This window comes from Stegostoma tigrinum, chromosome 43 (genome assembly GCF_030684315.1).
Source record: "Stegostoma tigrinum isolate sSteTig4 chromosome 43, sSteTig4.hap1, whole genome shotgun sequence".
In the NCBI taxonomy this organism is placed as follows: domain Eukaryota; kingdom Metazoa; phylum Chordata; class Chondrichthyes; order Orectolobiformes; family Stegostomatidae; genus Stegostoma; species Stegostoma tigrinum.
In genome coordinates this window covers 3,103,316-3,119,572 of record NC_081396.1, presented here as the reverse complement: position 1 = coordinate 3,119,572, position 16,257 = coordinate 3,103,316, and positions in this window count along the sequence as shown.

Here is a 16,257-nt window from a genome sequence, read left to right as displayed (position 1 = left end):
AGGTGTAGAGCTGGATGAACACAGCAGGTCAAGCAGCATCAGAGGAGCAGGAAGGCTGACGTTTTGGGCCTAGACACTTTTTCTGAAATGGGGGAGGGGAAGGGGGTTCTGAAATAAATAGGGGGAGGGGGAAGGCGGATGGAAGATAGATAGAGGAGAAGATAGGTGGAGAGGAGGCCTCAGTAAACGGTTCACCTTTGACCCCTCCACCCACACATCAACGAATACCGGCCAGGACTGGACATCGAGCAGTTTGTCCGCTGCCTCTGCCTCAGTGCTTACTTCTTCAGCCATGAGCTGAACCCTCCTCTACTGACCCCTTCTCCCGCATCTAACAAACACCCTCCTCCTGGACACCACCTCAAGGCCTCCTCCCCTCCCTCGACCTCTTCATCTCCAGCAGCTGTTGTGACATCAGTCGCCTCAACCTCTCCACCCCTCTCCCCCACTCCAATCTCTCCCGCACAGAACTTGCAGCCCTCTGCTCCAATCCCAACCTCACTATGAAACCCGCGGAAAAGGGAGGCGCAGTTGAAGGACTGCACACTGACCTCTACATCGCCAAGGCCAGGTGCCAACTCTCCGACAACACCTCCTACTGCCCCCTTGATCATGACCCCAGCCCCAACCACCAGACCATCATCACCCAAACCTTCCACAATTTCATCACTTCAGGTGACCTGCCACCCACAGCTGACAACCTCATCATTCCCCAACCCTGCACCGCTGGCTTCTATCTCCTTCCCAAAATCCACAAAACTGACTGCAATGGTCGATCCATTGTCTCTGCCTGTTCCTGCCCTACCAAACCTATCTCCACCTATCTGGACTCCATTTTCTCCAACTCTCCAGGAACTCCCTGCCTGCATCCGTGACACCACCAATACCCTCCACCTTCTACAGAACTTCCAATTCCCCGGTCCACAGCACCTCAGCTTCACCATGGATGTCCAAACCCTACACACCTGCATTCCCCATACAGATGGCCTAAAGGCCCTCCACTTCTTGTCCCACAGGCCCAACCTGTCCCCCTCCACAGACACCCTCGTCCGCTTAGCTGAAGTCATCCTCACCCTCAACAACTTCCAATTCAATTCCTCCCACTTCCTACAGACAAAGTGGGTGGCCATGGGTAGCCGCATGGGCCCAAACTATGCCTGCCTCATTGTAGGTTATGTGGAACAATCTGTCTTCTGCACCTACACTGGCCCTAAATCCCAGCTCTTCCTCCGTTACTTTGATTACTGTATCAACGCCGCCTGATGCTCCCACTAGGAGCTCACACAGTTCATCCACTTCACCAACACCTTCCACTCCAACCTTAAGTTCACCTGGACCATCGCTAATACCTCTCTCTCTTTCCTTGACCCCTCTGTCTCCAGCTCCGGCAACCACCTAGAAACCAATATCCATTTCAAGCCCACCGACTCCCACAGCTACCTAGAATACACCTCCTTCCACCTACCTTCCTGCAAAAATGCCATCCCTTATTCCCAATTCCTTTGCCTCCACTGCATCCACTCCCAGGATGAGGCATTCCACTCTATACATCTCAGATGTCCTTGTTTTTCAAGGATCGCAAATTCCACCTGCCCCCCACCCCACCAGTGGTCAAGAGCGCCCTTGACCATGTCTCCCACATTTCCCACAACTCATCCCTTACACCCCCTCCCCACAATAACTACCAAAACAGAATGCCTCTCATCCTCACGTACCACCCCACTAACCTCTGGAACCAATGCATCATCCTCTGACACTTCTGCCAGCTGCAATCTGACCCCACCACAAAAGACATTTTTCCCTCCCCACCTTTATCTGCTATCTGGGCGGACCACACTCTCCATGACTCCCTTATCCGCTCCACACTCACCTCCGGTCCAATCTCACCCGGCACTTTTCCCTGCAACTGCAGGAAGTGCTACACCTGCCCCTAAACGTCCCACCTCACCCCCATCCCAGGCCCCAAGAAGACTTTCCACATCAAGCAGATGTTCACCTGCACATCTGCTAATTTGATATACTGTATCCACTGTTCCTGTTGTGGTCTCCTCTACATCGGGGAAACCAAGCAGAGGCTTGGGGACTGCTTTGCAGAACACATACCCTCAGTTTGCACTAAACAACTGCTCTTCCCAGTCGTGAACCATTTCAACTCCCGCTCCCACTCCACAGGCAACATGTCCATCCTGGGCCTCCTGTAGTGCCACAAGGATGCTACCCAAAGGTTGCAGGAACAGCAACTCATATTCTGCTTAGGAACCCTGCAGCCCAATGGTATCAATGTGGACGTCACAAGGTTCAAAATCTCCCCTCCACTTAACACACCCCAAAACCAACCAGCTCATCTCCACCTCTCTAACCTGTTGCTTCTTCCACCTATCCCCTCCCTCCACCCCATCTCCTACCTACTAACCTCATCCCCCTCCTTGACCTGTCCTTCCTCCCTCGACTAACCTATCTCCTCCCTACCTCCCCACCTGAACTCACCTTTACTTGCTCCATCCCTATCTCCTTGACTGGTCTGTCTCTTCTCCACCTATCTTCTCCTCTATCCATCTTCTATCTGCCTCCCCCCTCTCCCTATTTATTTCAGAACCCACTTCCCCTCCCCCATTTCTGAGAAATTGTCTAGGCCTGAAACATTAGCCTGCCTGCTCCTCTGATGCTGCTTGACCTGCTGTGTTCATCCAGCTGCATACCTTTTTAAATCAAGGTGAGACTGACTGCCTTGCAGTTTCTTGATTCATCCCTTGCTCACTTCTTGAATAAAACTCCAACTTCGACTATTCGTCAGTCCTCTCGCACATTTCCTGTGGTCAGAGGGGAATTGAAATATTTTGCAAGTGCCCCTGCTATTTTGCCCCAACATTGCAGGATACATGTCATCTGAATCTGGAAGTTTACCCACAGTTAAGCCTGCTCAATGACTGAAAACGTCCTCTGTCTCTGCTCTAATTTCTTTAGGGCCTGCTGCAGTAATCTGTGTGTAGAATCAGAGGATGCAGACCTGGTTCCAAATGAAGATTTTCTGTCTGAGACAAATCAAGGAGAAATATGTGATTTAAATTAATGGGCCTCAGTCTTTCCTCCTTTCACCATTAATTTACCTGTAAAACAACTGAACATTTTCCATTATTTTACCTGGCTGTATCAATTCACTTTTCCTTTATAGTTCTCCATAGCAACGATGCTACCCAAAGGTTGCAGGAACTGCAACCCATATTCCATGTCATTTCTTGTTGAGCAGCAGCACGAGCAGGAGCCTGTCGGGAAGCCGGTGAGTCACTGTTTTGGAAACTTTAAAAAGCTTTCCTCGTGAATAGGCGGAGGGACGCTGAGCAGGAGCTGACACAGTACTGGTGAGTGAGTGAGGTAACATACTTGTGTGGTTACGTTACCCGAAACACTACCCGTGTAGTGTCTCCCACCCGTCCTCCTCCTCTAAACAAAAAAAAGGTTCTGTGTGCCTGATTGGTAAGGTAACAAGTTTATTTTTTATTCTTTATTTTTTAACAGTCTTGGGAATTTACAATAATGGGAACAGAGGTCAGGGCAGTTGAATGTTCCTCCTGCAGAATGTGGGAGGTAAGGTTCACCACTAGTGTCCCTGCTGACTACATCTGCGGGAAATGCACCCAACTCCAGCTCCTCGAAAACCACGTTAGGGAACTGGAGCTGGAGCTGGATGAACTTCAGAACATTCGGGAGGCAGGTGGGGTTATTGAGAGAAGTTACAGGGAGGTAGTCGCTCCTCAGCTACAAGAAAAAGACAGATGGGTTATGGTCAGGGGATGGAAAGGGAACTGGCAGGCAGTGCAGGGATCCCCTGTGCACATTCCCCTCAACAATAAGTATACCATTTTGGATACTGTTGGGGGGGACGACTTAGCAGGGGAAAGCAGTGGGGCACAGGTCTCTGGCACAGAGTCTGTCCCTGCTGCTCAGAATGGAAGGGGGAAGAGGAGCAGAGCAGTAGCCATTGGGGGCTCCATAGTTAGGGGGACGGATAGGAGGTTCTGTGGAGACCAGAGAGACTCACGGTTGGTGTGTTGCCTCCCAGGTGCCAGGGTGTGTGATGTCTCTGATCGTGTTTTTGAGATCCTTAAGGAGGAGGGGGAGCAGCCCCAAGTCGTGGTCCACATTGGTACCAACGACATAGGTGGGAAGAGAGATGGGGATTTAAGGCAGAAATTCAGGGAGCTAGGATGGAAGCTGAGAGCTAGGAACAACAGAGTTGTTGTCTCTGGTTTGTTGCCCGTGCCACGTGCTAGTGAGGCGAGGAATTGGGAGAGAGAGGAGTTGAACACGTGGCTACAGGGATGGTGCAGGAGGGAGGGTTTTGGATTCTTGGATAATTGGGGCTCTTTCTGGGGTAGGTGGGACCACTACAAGCAAGATGGTCTTCACCTAAACCAGAGGGGTACCGATATCCTTGGGGGGGTGGGGTGGGATTTGCGAAGGCTATTCGTATGGGTTTGAACTAATTCAGCAGGGGGATGGGAACCAAAATTGTAGTTCGAGTATAGAAAAGGTTGAGAGTAGGGTGGTCCGAAATAAAGTTTCAGGGACGCAAGATGGCACCAGCAAGCAAGAAGTTGGTTTGAAGTGTGTCTACTTCAATGCCAGGAGCATCCGGAAAAAGGTGGGTGAACTTGCAGCATGGGTTGGTATCTGGGACTTCGATGTTGTGGCCATTTCGGAGACATGGATAGAGCAGGGACAGGAATGGTTGTTGCAGGTTCCAGGATTGAGATGTTTCAGTAAAAACAGAGAAGATGATAAAAGGGGGGGAGGTGTGGCATTGTTGGTCAAGGACAGTATTACAGTTGCAGAAAGGATGTTTGGGGACTCATCAACTGAGGTTAGAAACAGGAAAGGAGAGGTCACCCTGTTGGGAGTTTTCTATAGGCCTCCGAATAGTTTCAGAGATGTAGAGGAAAGGATAGCAAAGATGATTCTCGATAGGAGTGAGAGAGACAGGGTAGTTGTCATGGGGGACTTCAACTTTTCAAATATTGACTGGGAACACTATAGTTTGAGTACTATAGAAGGGTCAGTTTTTGTCCAGTGTGTGCAAGAGGGCTTCCTGACACAGTATGTAGATAGGCCAAGGGGCGAAACCACATTAGATTTGGTACTGGGTAATGAGCCTGGCCAGGTGTTAGATTTGGAAGTAGGTGAGCACTTTGGTGATAGCAATCACAATTCTGTTATGTTTACTTTAGTGATGGAAAGGGATAGGTGTATACCACTGGGCAAGAGTTATAGCTGGGGGAAAGGCAATTACCATGAGATGAGGCAAGATATAAGGAGCATAGGATGGGGAAGGAAACTGCAGGGGATGGGCACATTAGAAATGTGGAGCTTATTCAAGGAAAAGCTCTTGTGTGTCCTAGATAGGTATGTGCCTGTCAGGCAGGGAGGAAGCTGTAGAGTGCGGGAGCCGTGGTTTACAAAGGAGGTGGAAACTCTGGTCAAGAGGAAGAAGAAGGCTAATGTTAGGATGAGATGTGAAAGCTTAGTTAGGGTGCTTGAGGGCTACGAGGTAGCCAGGAAAGATGTAAAGAGAAAGCTCAGAAGAGCCAGGAGGAGACATGAGAAGTTGTTGGCGGATACGATCAGGGTAAACTCTAAGGCTTTCTACAGGCATTTAAGGAATAAAAGAATGACGAAAGTAAGATTAGGGCTAATCAAGGATAGTTGTGGTAAGTTGTGAGTGGAGTCAGAGGAGATAGGGGAAGCAATAAATGGATATTTTTCAACAGTATTCACTCTAGAAAATGACAATGTTGTCGAGGAGAATACTGAGATACAGGCTACTAGACTAGGTGGGATTAAGGTTCACAAGGAAGAGGTAATCGAAATCCTACAGAGGGTGAAGTTAGCTAACTCCCCTGGGCCGGATGGGATTTATCCGAGCATCCTCTGGGAAGACAGGGAGGAGATTGCCGAGCCTTTGGCATTGATCTTAAACTCATCACTATCTTCAGGAATAGTGCCAGATGACTGGAGGATAGCAAATGTGGTTCCCCTGTTCAAGAAGGAGAGTAGAGACAACCCTAGTAATTATAGACCAGTGAGCTTTACCTCAGTTGTTGGTAAAGTGTTGGAAAAGGTTATAAAGGATAGGATTCATAATCATCTAGAAAAGAATAAATTGATTAGGGATAGTGAGGATGGTTTTGTAAACGGAAGGTCGTGCCTCACAAACCTTATTGAGTTCTTTGAGAATGTGACCAAACAGGTAGATGAGAGTAAACCGGTTGATATGGTGTATATGGATTTCAGCAAGACATTCGATAAGGTTCCCCACAGTAGGCTATTGTACAAAATGTGGAGGAATGGATTTGTGGGAGATACAGCAGTTTGGATCGGAAATTGGTTAGCTGAAAGAAGACAGAGGGTGGTAGTTGAGAGATAATGGGAACTGCAGATGCTGGAGAATTCCAAGATAATAAAATGTGAGGCTGGATGAACACAGCAGGCCAAGCAGCATCTCAGGAGCACAAAAGCTGACGTTTCGGGCCTAGACCCTTCATCAGAGAGGGGGATGGGGAGAGGGAACTGGAATAAATAGGGAGAGAGGGGGAGGCGGACCGAAGATGGAGAGTAAAGAAGATAGGTTGAGAGAGTGTAGCTGGGGAGGTAGGGAGGGGATAGGTCAGTCCAGGGAAGACAGACAGGTCAAGGAGTTGGGATGAGGATAGTAGGTAACTGGGGGTGCGGCTTGGGGTGGGAGGAAGGGATGGGTGAGAGGAAGAACAGCTTAGGGAGGCAGAGACAGGTTGGACTGGTTTTGGGATGCAGTGGGTGGGGGGGAAGAGCTGGGCTGGTTGTGTGGTGCAGTGGGGGGAGGGGACGAACTGGGCTGGTTTAGGGATGCAGTGGGGGAAGGGGAGATTTGGAAACTGGTGAAGTCCACATTGATACCATGTGGCTGCAGGGTTTCCAGGTGGAATATGAGTTGCTGTTACTGCAACCTTCGGGTGGCATCATTGTGGCACTGCAGGAGGCCCATGATGGACATGTCATCTAGAGAATGGGAGGGGGAGTGGAAATGGTTTGCGACTGGGAGGTACAGTTGTTTGTTGCGAACTGAGCGGACGTGTTCTGCAAAGCGGTACCCAAGCCTCCGCTTGCTTTCCCCAATGTAGAGGAAGCCGCACCGGGTACAGTGGATGCAGTATACCACATTGGCAGATGTGCAGGTGAACCTCTGCTTAATGTGGAAAGTCATCTTGGGGCCTGGGATGGGGGTGAGGGAGGAGGTGTGGGGACAGGTGTAGCATTTCCTGCGGTTGCAGGGGAAGGTGCCGGGTGTGCTGGGGTTGGAGGGCAGTGTGGAGCGAACAAGGGAGTCATGGAGAGAGTGGTCTCTCCGGAAAGCTGACAGGGGAGGGGATGGAAAAATGTCTTGGGTGGTGGGGTCGGATTGTAAATGGCGGAAGTGTCGGAGGATAATGCGTTGTATGCGGAGGTTGGTAGAGTGGTGTGTGAGAACGAGGGGGATCCTCTTGGGGCGGTTGTGGCGGGGGCGGGGTGTGAGGGATGTGTTGCGGGAAATACGGGAGACGCGGTCAAGGGCGTTCTCGATCACTGTGGGGGGAAAGTTGCGGTCCTTAAAGAACTTGGACATCTGGGATGTGCGGGAGTGGAATGTCTTATCGTGGGAGCAGATGCGGCGGAGCCGGAGGAATTGGGAATAGGGGATGGAATTTTTGCAGGAGGGTGGGTGGGAGGAGGTGTATTCTAGGTAGCTGTGGGAGACAGTGGGCTTGAAATGGATATCGGTTACAAGCTGGTTGCCTAGGATGGAGACTGAGAGGTCCAGGAAGGTGAGGGATGTGCTGGAGATGGCCCTGGTGAACTGAAGGTTGGGGTGGAAGGTGTTGGTGAAGTGGATGAACTGTTCGAGCTCCTCTGGGGAGCAAGAGGCGGCGCCGATACAGTACACCGTACACGGAGGCTTGGGGACGGCTTTGCAGAACACCTCCGCTCAGTTCGCAACAAACAACTGCACCTCCCAGTCGCAAACCATTTCCACTCCCCCTCCCATTCTCTAGATGACATGTCCATCATGGGCCTCCTGCAGTGCCACAATAATGCCACCCGAAGGTTGCAGGAACAGCAACTCATATTCCGCCTGGGAACCCTGCAGCCACATGGTATCAATGTGGACTTCACCAGTTTCAAAATCTCCCCTTCCCCTACTGCATCCCTCAACCAGCCCAGTTCGTCCCCTCCCCCCACTGCACCACACAACCAGCCTAGCTCTTCCCCACCACCCACTGCATCCCAAAACCAGTCCAACCTGTCTCTGCCTCCCTAACCGGATCTTCCTCTCACCCATCCCTTCCTCCCACACCAAGCCGCACCCCCAGCTACCTACTAACCTCATCCCACCTCCTTGAACTGTCCATCTTCCCTGGACTGACCTATCCCCTCCCTACCTCCCCACCTACACTCTCTCCACCTATCTTCTTTACTCTCCATCTTCAGTCCGCCTACCCCTCTCTCCCTATTTATTCCAGTTCCCTCTCCCCATCCCCCTCTCTGATGAAGGGTCTAGGCCCGAAACGTCAGCTTTTGTGCTCCTGAGATGCTGCTTGGCCTGCTGTGTTCATCCAGCCTCACATTTTATTAACTTATTATAGAGGCTGGTAGTTGATGGGAAATGTTCATCCTGGAGACCAGTTACTAGTGGTGTACCGCAAGGGTCCGTGTTGAGTCCACTGCTTTTTGTCATTTTTATAAATGACTTGGACGAGCGCGTAGAAGGATGGGTTAGTAAATTTGCAGACGACACTGAGGTCAGTGGAGTTGTGGATAGTGACAAAGGATGCTGTAGGTTACGGAGAGACATAGATAAGCTGCAGAGCTGGGCTGAGAGGTGGCAAATGGAGTTTAATGCAGACAAGTGTGAGGTGATGCACTTTGGTAGGAGTAACCGGAAGGCAAAGTACTGGGCTAATGGTAAGATTCTTAGTAGTGTAGATGAGCAGAGAGATCTCGGTGTCCATGTTCACAGATCCTTGAAAGTTGCTACCCAGGTTGGCAGGGTTGTTAAGAAGGCATACAGTGTTTTAGCTTTTATTAATAGAGGGATGGAGTTCTGGAACCAAGAGGTTATGCTGCAGCTGTACAAAACTCTGGTGCGGCCGTGCTTGGAGTATTGTGTACAGTTCTGGTCAGCATTATAAGAAGGATGTGGCAGCTTTAGAAAGGGTACAGAGGAGATTTTCCAGGATTTTGCCTGGTATGGAGGGAAGGTCTTATGAGGAAAGGCTAAGGGACTTGAGGCTGTTTTCATTCGAGAGAAGAAGGTTGAGAGGTGACTTAACTGATACATATAAAATAATCAGAGGGTTAGACAGGGTGGATAGCGAGAGCCTTTTTCCTAGGATGGCGATGGCGAGTACGAGGGGGCATAGCTTTAAATTGAGGGGTGAAAGATATAGGACAGATGTCAGAGGTAGTTTCTTTACTCAGAGAGTAGTAAGTGAATGGAACGCTTTGCCTGCAATGATAGTAGATTCGCCAACTTTAGGTACATTTAAGTCGTCATTGGACAAGCATATGGGCGTACATGGAATAGTGTAGGTTAGATGGGTTCGAGATCGGTATGACAGGTTGGTACAACATCGAGGACCGAAGGGCCTGTACTGTGCTGTAATGTTCTCTGTTCTCTTTCTCCCCATTTAAATTCCGTCTTGCATATTTCCCTGAAAATATCTAGGCCCTGCACATTCTGGCCAAATTAAATATTGTCCTATTAAAATCCATTAATTTAGAACTTTGATTTGAGAGCCATCCATGTTCTTTTCCAAAACATTTCTGAAGTGTAATGGCAAAGAAATGAATTTAGGGCTTGCTGGAATGGATTTGGAAAGGAGCATAGCAACAAAGAGATGTGAAGAATAATGGAAGACATGTAGGAAAGTAATAGTTCATGGTTCACAGCAAAGATAGATCCCAATGAGAAGGAAGGATTGTGTGGAGGGGACAAGCTAAATGCGGTTAAACAGAGAAGTTAAAGACAGCAACAAACTGAATGAAAATATAAAACATAAAATGTGGCAAATGTTCTTGGTATGCAGAGTATTCAGAATGTTTCAAGAACTGTCAAAAGGCAAACAAAAATTAACGAAGACGGAGAAGTACACATTTTAAGTGAAACTACAGGTAATATCAAAATGGACAGCAAGAGCTTCCTTAAATGGATGGAAAGGAAAATAAAAGCCAAAGTGAACACAGGCTTTTCTTGAGTGAATCTGAACAATGAATAACTGGGAACAATAATGACACAGTTCCAGACACCAACTGGAATCATCCCTCCCATGGACCACCCATGTCACACCTACTACCCACGTATCACTACCATTCTGCTACCTCCCTTCTCTTTAACTGCATCTCGCTCTACACCACACCCAGTCCTGAAAAAAGGATAATACCCAAAACGTTGACTTCTCTTTTCCTACAGATGCTGCCTGGCTTGCTGTGTGCTTCTAGTCTCATGGTTATCTGAATTGAATAAATACTCTGCCTCTGCCTTTACATCGGAAGACAAGTAGCATTCCAAAATTGTTCATCAAGGAAGAGCAAAGAAAAAGAGATAGACGAACAATAGACGAACTTTCACTGGGAAAGAAAGATCTGGGAAATTAAAGAAGTAAACATGACGAAGTACACTGAAACTGATGAGATCCAATCGAGGGTAGAAAAATAAATAACCACAAAAGTATTAAATGTACTGGTAGCAACTTATCAATGATCATTAGATTTCGGTAAAGTCCAAGAAGATTGGGAATTGATGTACTGGCAATAACTTATCAATAATCATTAGATTTCGGTAAAGTCCAAGAAGATTGGGAAACTGACAAAGTAGCACCTTTTATTCAAAAAACAAAGACACAACAAAGGGTGACTGAAACCATTCTGTTTAACATGATTTGTTGGGGAAATAGTGGCGTCTATCATAAAGGATGTAACAGCAGTGCATTTAAAAGTATATCATATGGTCAAGAAGACTGGAAATAGTTTTATGAAAGGGAAATCTTGCCTGATAAATACAGTAGAATCATTTGAGAATGTAAACTACAGAATAAGGAGGAAACAGTGATTGTAATATATTTACATTTTCTGAAGGCATTTGATAAGGTGCTTCACAGAAGGTAACTTCATAAGATAATAGCCCATGGCTTTGAAGGTGGTACATTAGAATTGAGAGAGGAATGCCTGAATCAAAGTAGAAAGATTTTAAACTTGATTGAGAGATAGTATGAACTGCAGATGCTGGAGAATCTGAAATAACTTCAGGTTTCTTTTAACAGGATGTAAACCTGTAACTGATCTAGTATCACATGAATCTGTGTTGAGCACAAATATTTGCAATATACATTCGTAACTTGGATGAGAAAAGTGAACGTTCTGCAAGCATGTTTGTGAATGAAACAAAATTAGAAAAGGTAAATGGTGACTACGACATGGCAAGTTTGTAGACGAATATAGACAGGACAAGAGAGTGAGCAAAAACTTGGTATATTGATGCAATGTGAATGAAATAAATGGGAATGGATGGAAAAAGTGAGATGATACACTTTGATAGGCAAAACAGAGTGACTAATTATTATTTAAATAAAAGTTGAATTCAGAAATCTACAGAATAGACTGGTGAGACCTTTTCCTTGAATCACAATAAGCTGACTTTTAATTTCCCCTGTCAATAAGGAAGGCACACTTAATGTTGGGCTTTATTTCAAATCTAATGGAATACTGAGAGCAGGGATACGAGAATAGACCACATGAATTCTTGGCTGAAGAGGTCATGCAGGGGACACGATTTACATTTTTGGACCATTAGATCACTTCATTAGATCTCTTCAGTGGTAGAAATGACCTGTATAAAAGGGTTGGGTTCCACCTGACTTGAAAGAGGATGAATACCCTTGTGGGGAATTTTGCTCATTCTACACGGGAGGTTTAAACTAGGTGTAAAAAGGCTGATAAATACCAAGAGCCTACTAAGGTGTTTTCTAGAATTTTATGGGAAGCTGGGAAAGAGATTGCTGGGCCCTTTACTAAGATGTTTATGTCATCAATAGTCATAGGTGAGGTCTAGGAAGACATTAGTTTGGCTCATGTGATGCTATGTATTTTTTTAAGCTTCTCAGGAAAAACCAGGGAACTGTAGTCAGAGGTGGGTAAACTGTTGGAGGGACATCTGAGGGTGAGGATTTACATGCACTTGGAGAGGCAAGGACTGATTAGGGATCGTCTGTATGGCCTTTTGGGTGGAAAATCTTGTCTCACAAACATGATTCAGTTTATTGAGGACGTGACCAAAAGTTTTGATGGGGGCAGAGCAGTAGTAGTTGTTTATTTGGACTTTAGTAAAGCCTTTGGTAAGTTTTCACATTGTATACCAATTAGTAAAGTTAGATCACATGGGTTCAGGGTGAGCTTGCCAAAACTAAATTGGCTAAATGGCAGGAGACAAGGGTGGTGTTGCTTGTCGTTTCTCAAACAGAGGTCTGTTGCAGGTGGTGTTCCATTAGGATCTGAGCTGGCTCTGCCTTTGTTCATCATTTATACAAAAGACTTAGAAGAGGATATAGAAGATGTGGCTAGTGCGTTTGTGGATGACACCAAAATTGGTGCTATAGTGGCTGGTTAAGAAATTTATCCAAGATTACAAAGAGATATTGATTGAATGGACCAATGGACGAGGTGTGGCAAATGGATTTTAATTGGGATCAATGCAAGGTATTACATTTTGGCAAAACAGCTAAGGACAGGACTTTTTATAATTAAACTGGAGATTTGGGTAGTGTTGTTGTACAGAGAGTCCTCGGGGTTCAGGTACATAATTCTGCTGTGCTTATTTCACATATTTTGAAGGAGTTAAAGAAGGCATTGAGCACAGTTGCCTCACATCTCAGACTGTTGAGTATAGGAGTTGTGAAGTCATATTGAGGCTCTACAGAAGTTTGGTGAGGCCTCTTCTGCGGTATTGTATCCAGTTCTGGCCGCTGTCTTATAGAAAGGATATTGTCAAACTGAAGAGGGTGCAGAAAGGATTTATCAGGATGTTACCGGGATAGAAGGTTTAAGTTATAGGGAGATACTGGATAAATTCATAGAGTGATCGACATTAACAGCATGGAAACAGACCATCCGGTCCAAATCACCTGTGGCGACCAAATACCCAGTCTCATTGCCAACATTTGGTCCATATCCCTCCAAGCTCTTCCCATTCATGTACCCATCCAGAAGCTTCTTAAATGTTATAATTGCACGAGCCTCTATCACTTCCTGTGCCAGCACATTCCATCCATGCACCACCCTCCATGTGGAAGATCTGCCCTTTCGGTCTCTTCCAAATCTTTCTGCTCTCAACTGAAACCTCTCATTTAGGACACTCCTCACACGGGGGAAAAGACCTTGGCCTCATGATTTTATACACTTCTATAAGGTCATCCCTCAGCCTTTGACACTCCAGGAAAAATAATCTGAGCAGATTCAACCTCTCAGTATAGCTCAAATCCTCCAAACTTGGCAACATGCTTATAAGTCTTACCCAAAATATTTCAAGTTCATTGAAGCCTTTCCCAGAGCAGGGAGAACCGATTTGAAAGCAGTATTCCAAAAGTGGCATAACCAATGTCCCGTACAGCTTCAACATAACCAACTCCTATATTAAATGCACTGACCAACAATGGCAAGCATGCCAAAATGCCTTCTTCATTCTCCTGTCTACCTGTGACTGCACTTTCAAGCAAACATGAACCTGCACTCCAAGGTCTCTGTGCAGCAACACTCTCCAGGACCTTACCATTAAGTGTTTGAATCCTGCTCAGATTTGCCCTATCAAAAACTAGCACTACACATCTATCTAAATTTGCTCCATCTGCCACTCCTTGGGCCATCAACCCATCTGATCAATGTTCTTTTGTTCTTTTTCAATCTTCCTGGCTGTCTACTGCACCACAAATTTTTTTGGTGACTTTACGGACTTACTGAGCATACCTTCTGTATTCATATTGAGATCATTTTTATAAATGATAAAAATCACTAGGTCCAACAACGAGCCCTGTGGCACATCACTGTTCACAGGCCTCCAGTGTGAAAAACAACTTTCCACTACCATCCACCGTCTCCTACTTTCGAGACAGTTGTGTGCCCAAATGGCTAGTTTTCTGTCTATTCCATGAGATCTAACCTTGTTAACCAGTCTACCATGTGGAATCTTATCAAATGCTCCACTAAATTCCACACAGATCAGATCACCTCCTCTGGGCTCATCAGTTCTCTTTCCTCTTTTCTTCAAAAAAACACTCAAGTGCGTGAGACACGATTTCCCACGCACTAAGTCATGTTTACTAAATCGAATTAATCTTTGTATTTTCAAATACATGTAAATCCTGTCCCTCAAAATCTGCTCTAACGTCTTGCCCACAGCTGATTTCAGCCTAACCAAACATTACCCTGACTTTTCCTTACCACTGTTCCTCAATAATGGCACGATGTTGGACAACCACCAGTCTTTGGTACTTCACCTGTGATTGTCGATGTTACAACTATCTCAGCAAGGAGCCCAGAAATCATTACCCCACCTTCCCGCAAAGTTCAAGGGTATACCCGATCCAGTCCAGGTGATTTATCCAACTTTATGCGTTTTCCCATGTCCATCACTCCCTCCTCTGTAATAAGGCCAGTTCGTGATATCACTATTTATTTCTCCAAGAAGTCTGGCTTCCATTGTCTTCTCCACAGTAAACACTGACGCAAAATTCTCATTTAATATCTGACCCATCACCTGCATTTCCACTTTAGGCAGCCTTTCTGATCTTTATAGGGTCGAATTCTCTTCTCCAGTTACTTTATTTTCCTTAATATATTAGTGGAATCACTTTGGATTCTCAGTAGCCACATTTGCCAAAGTTATCTGGGACTGGAGGATTTGAATAATAGGGAGTGGCTGAATAGACTGAGGTTTTTATCGCATGAGCTCGGATGTTTGAGGGGTGACCTTATAGATTTTTTTTTAATCGCGACGAGTATAGATAAGGTGAATAGCGGGTGCCTTTTTTTCTGTTTCAAGACTAGTGGTATACTTTTAAGATGAGAAGAGAACGACTTTGGAAGGACACAGGAGCATTTTTTTAGACAGAGTGGTTCATTAGTGGAATGAACTTCCAGAGGAAGTGATGGATACAAGTACGCTTACAGCGTTTAAAAGGCATTTGGATTAGTACGTGAATAGAAAGGTTTACAGAGATATGGGCCAAATGCAGGCATGTGAGAGTAGTTTAGTTTGGGATTATGGTCGGCATGGACTAGTTGGTCTTTCGAACTTGTTTCCGTGCTGCATGATTCTATCATTCTGTAAGTGACAGATGGAGTTTAGTTTAGAAAATGTGGAGTGTTGCATTTCGGCAAGACACGCCAGGTCGGGATTTATACAGTTAGTAGAAGGGGCCTGGCGAGTATTGCTGAACAAAGAGACCTTGGAGTGCAGCTACACATTTTCTTGAAAGTGGAGTCACCGTGACGCAGGGTGGTGAAGAAGATGTTTGGCACACTTGGCTTCCTTGGTCATAAATTTCATATCGGAATTGCACTGTCATTTTGCAGCTATACAGGACATTCGTGAGGCGGCTTGTGGAATATTGTATATAATCCCGTCGCACTTCTTGTTAAACTTGAGATAGTGAAAAAAAAGATTTACAAGGATGATGGCAGAATTGGAGGCTTATAGTCACAGAAAGGAGCTGAACAGGCTGGGTGTTTCGCCCCTACAGCATCGGAGGCCGAAGGGTGACCGCGGTGAGATTTAAAATATCATGAGGGACATTGAGAGCCTGAAAAGCCAACTTAGTTTTCCTGGGGCATGAGCGGCCAAAACTAGAGGATATAGGATCAAGATGAGAGCAGAAAGGTTTAATATGGAGCCGAAGTGTAATGTTTTCGCGCTGCATGGATAGAAGGAGGAAGTGGTGGAGGTGTTCACAATTACAACATTTGAGGCGAATCTGGATGAGAATAACATCGGGAAGAGTTTCCAGAAATGTGGACAAAATGCTGACAATTGGAACTGGGTTAGATTGGGATGTCTGTCGATGCAGATGAGTTGGGTGGAAGTTTATTTTTTGGTACAGAATGTTTCTATGAATCATTTTGTTAAATCATTACAAGCATAAGTCACACAAAGGCTGGAACACTGTGAAGTGCTCTGGGCCTCTAATCGAAGGGAAGATA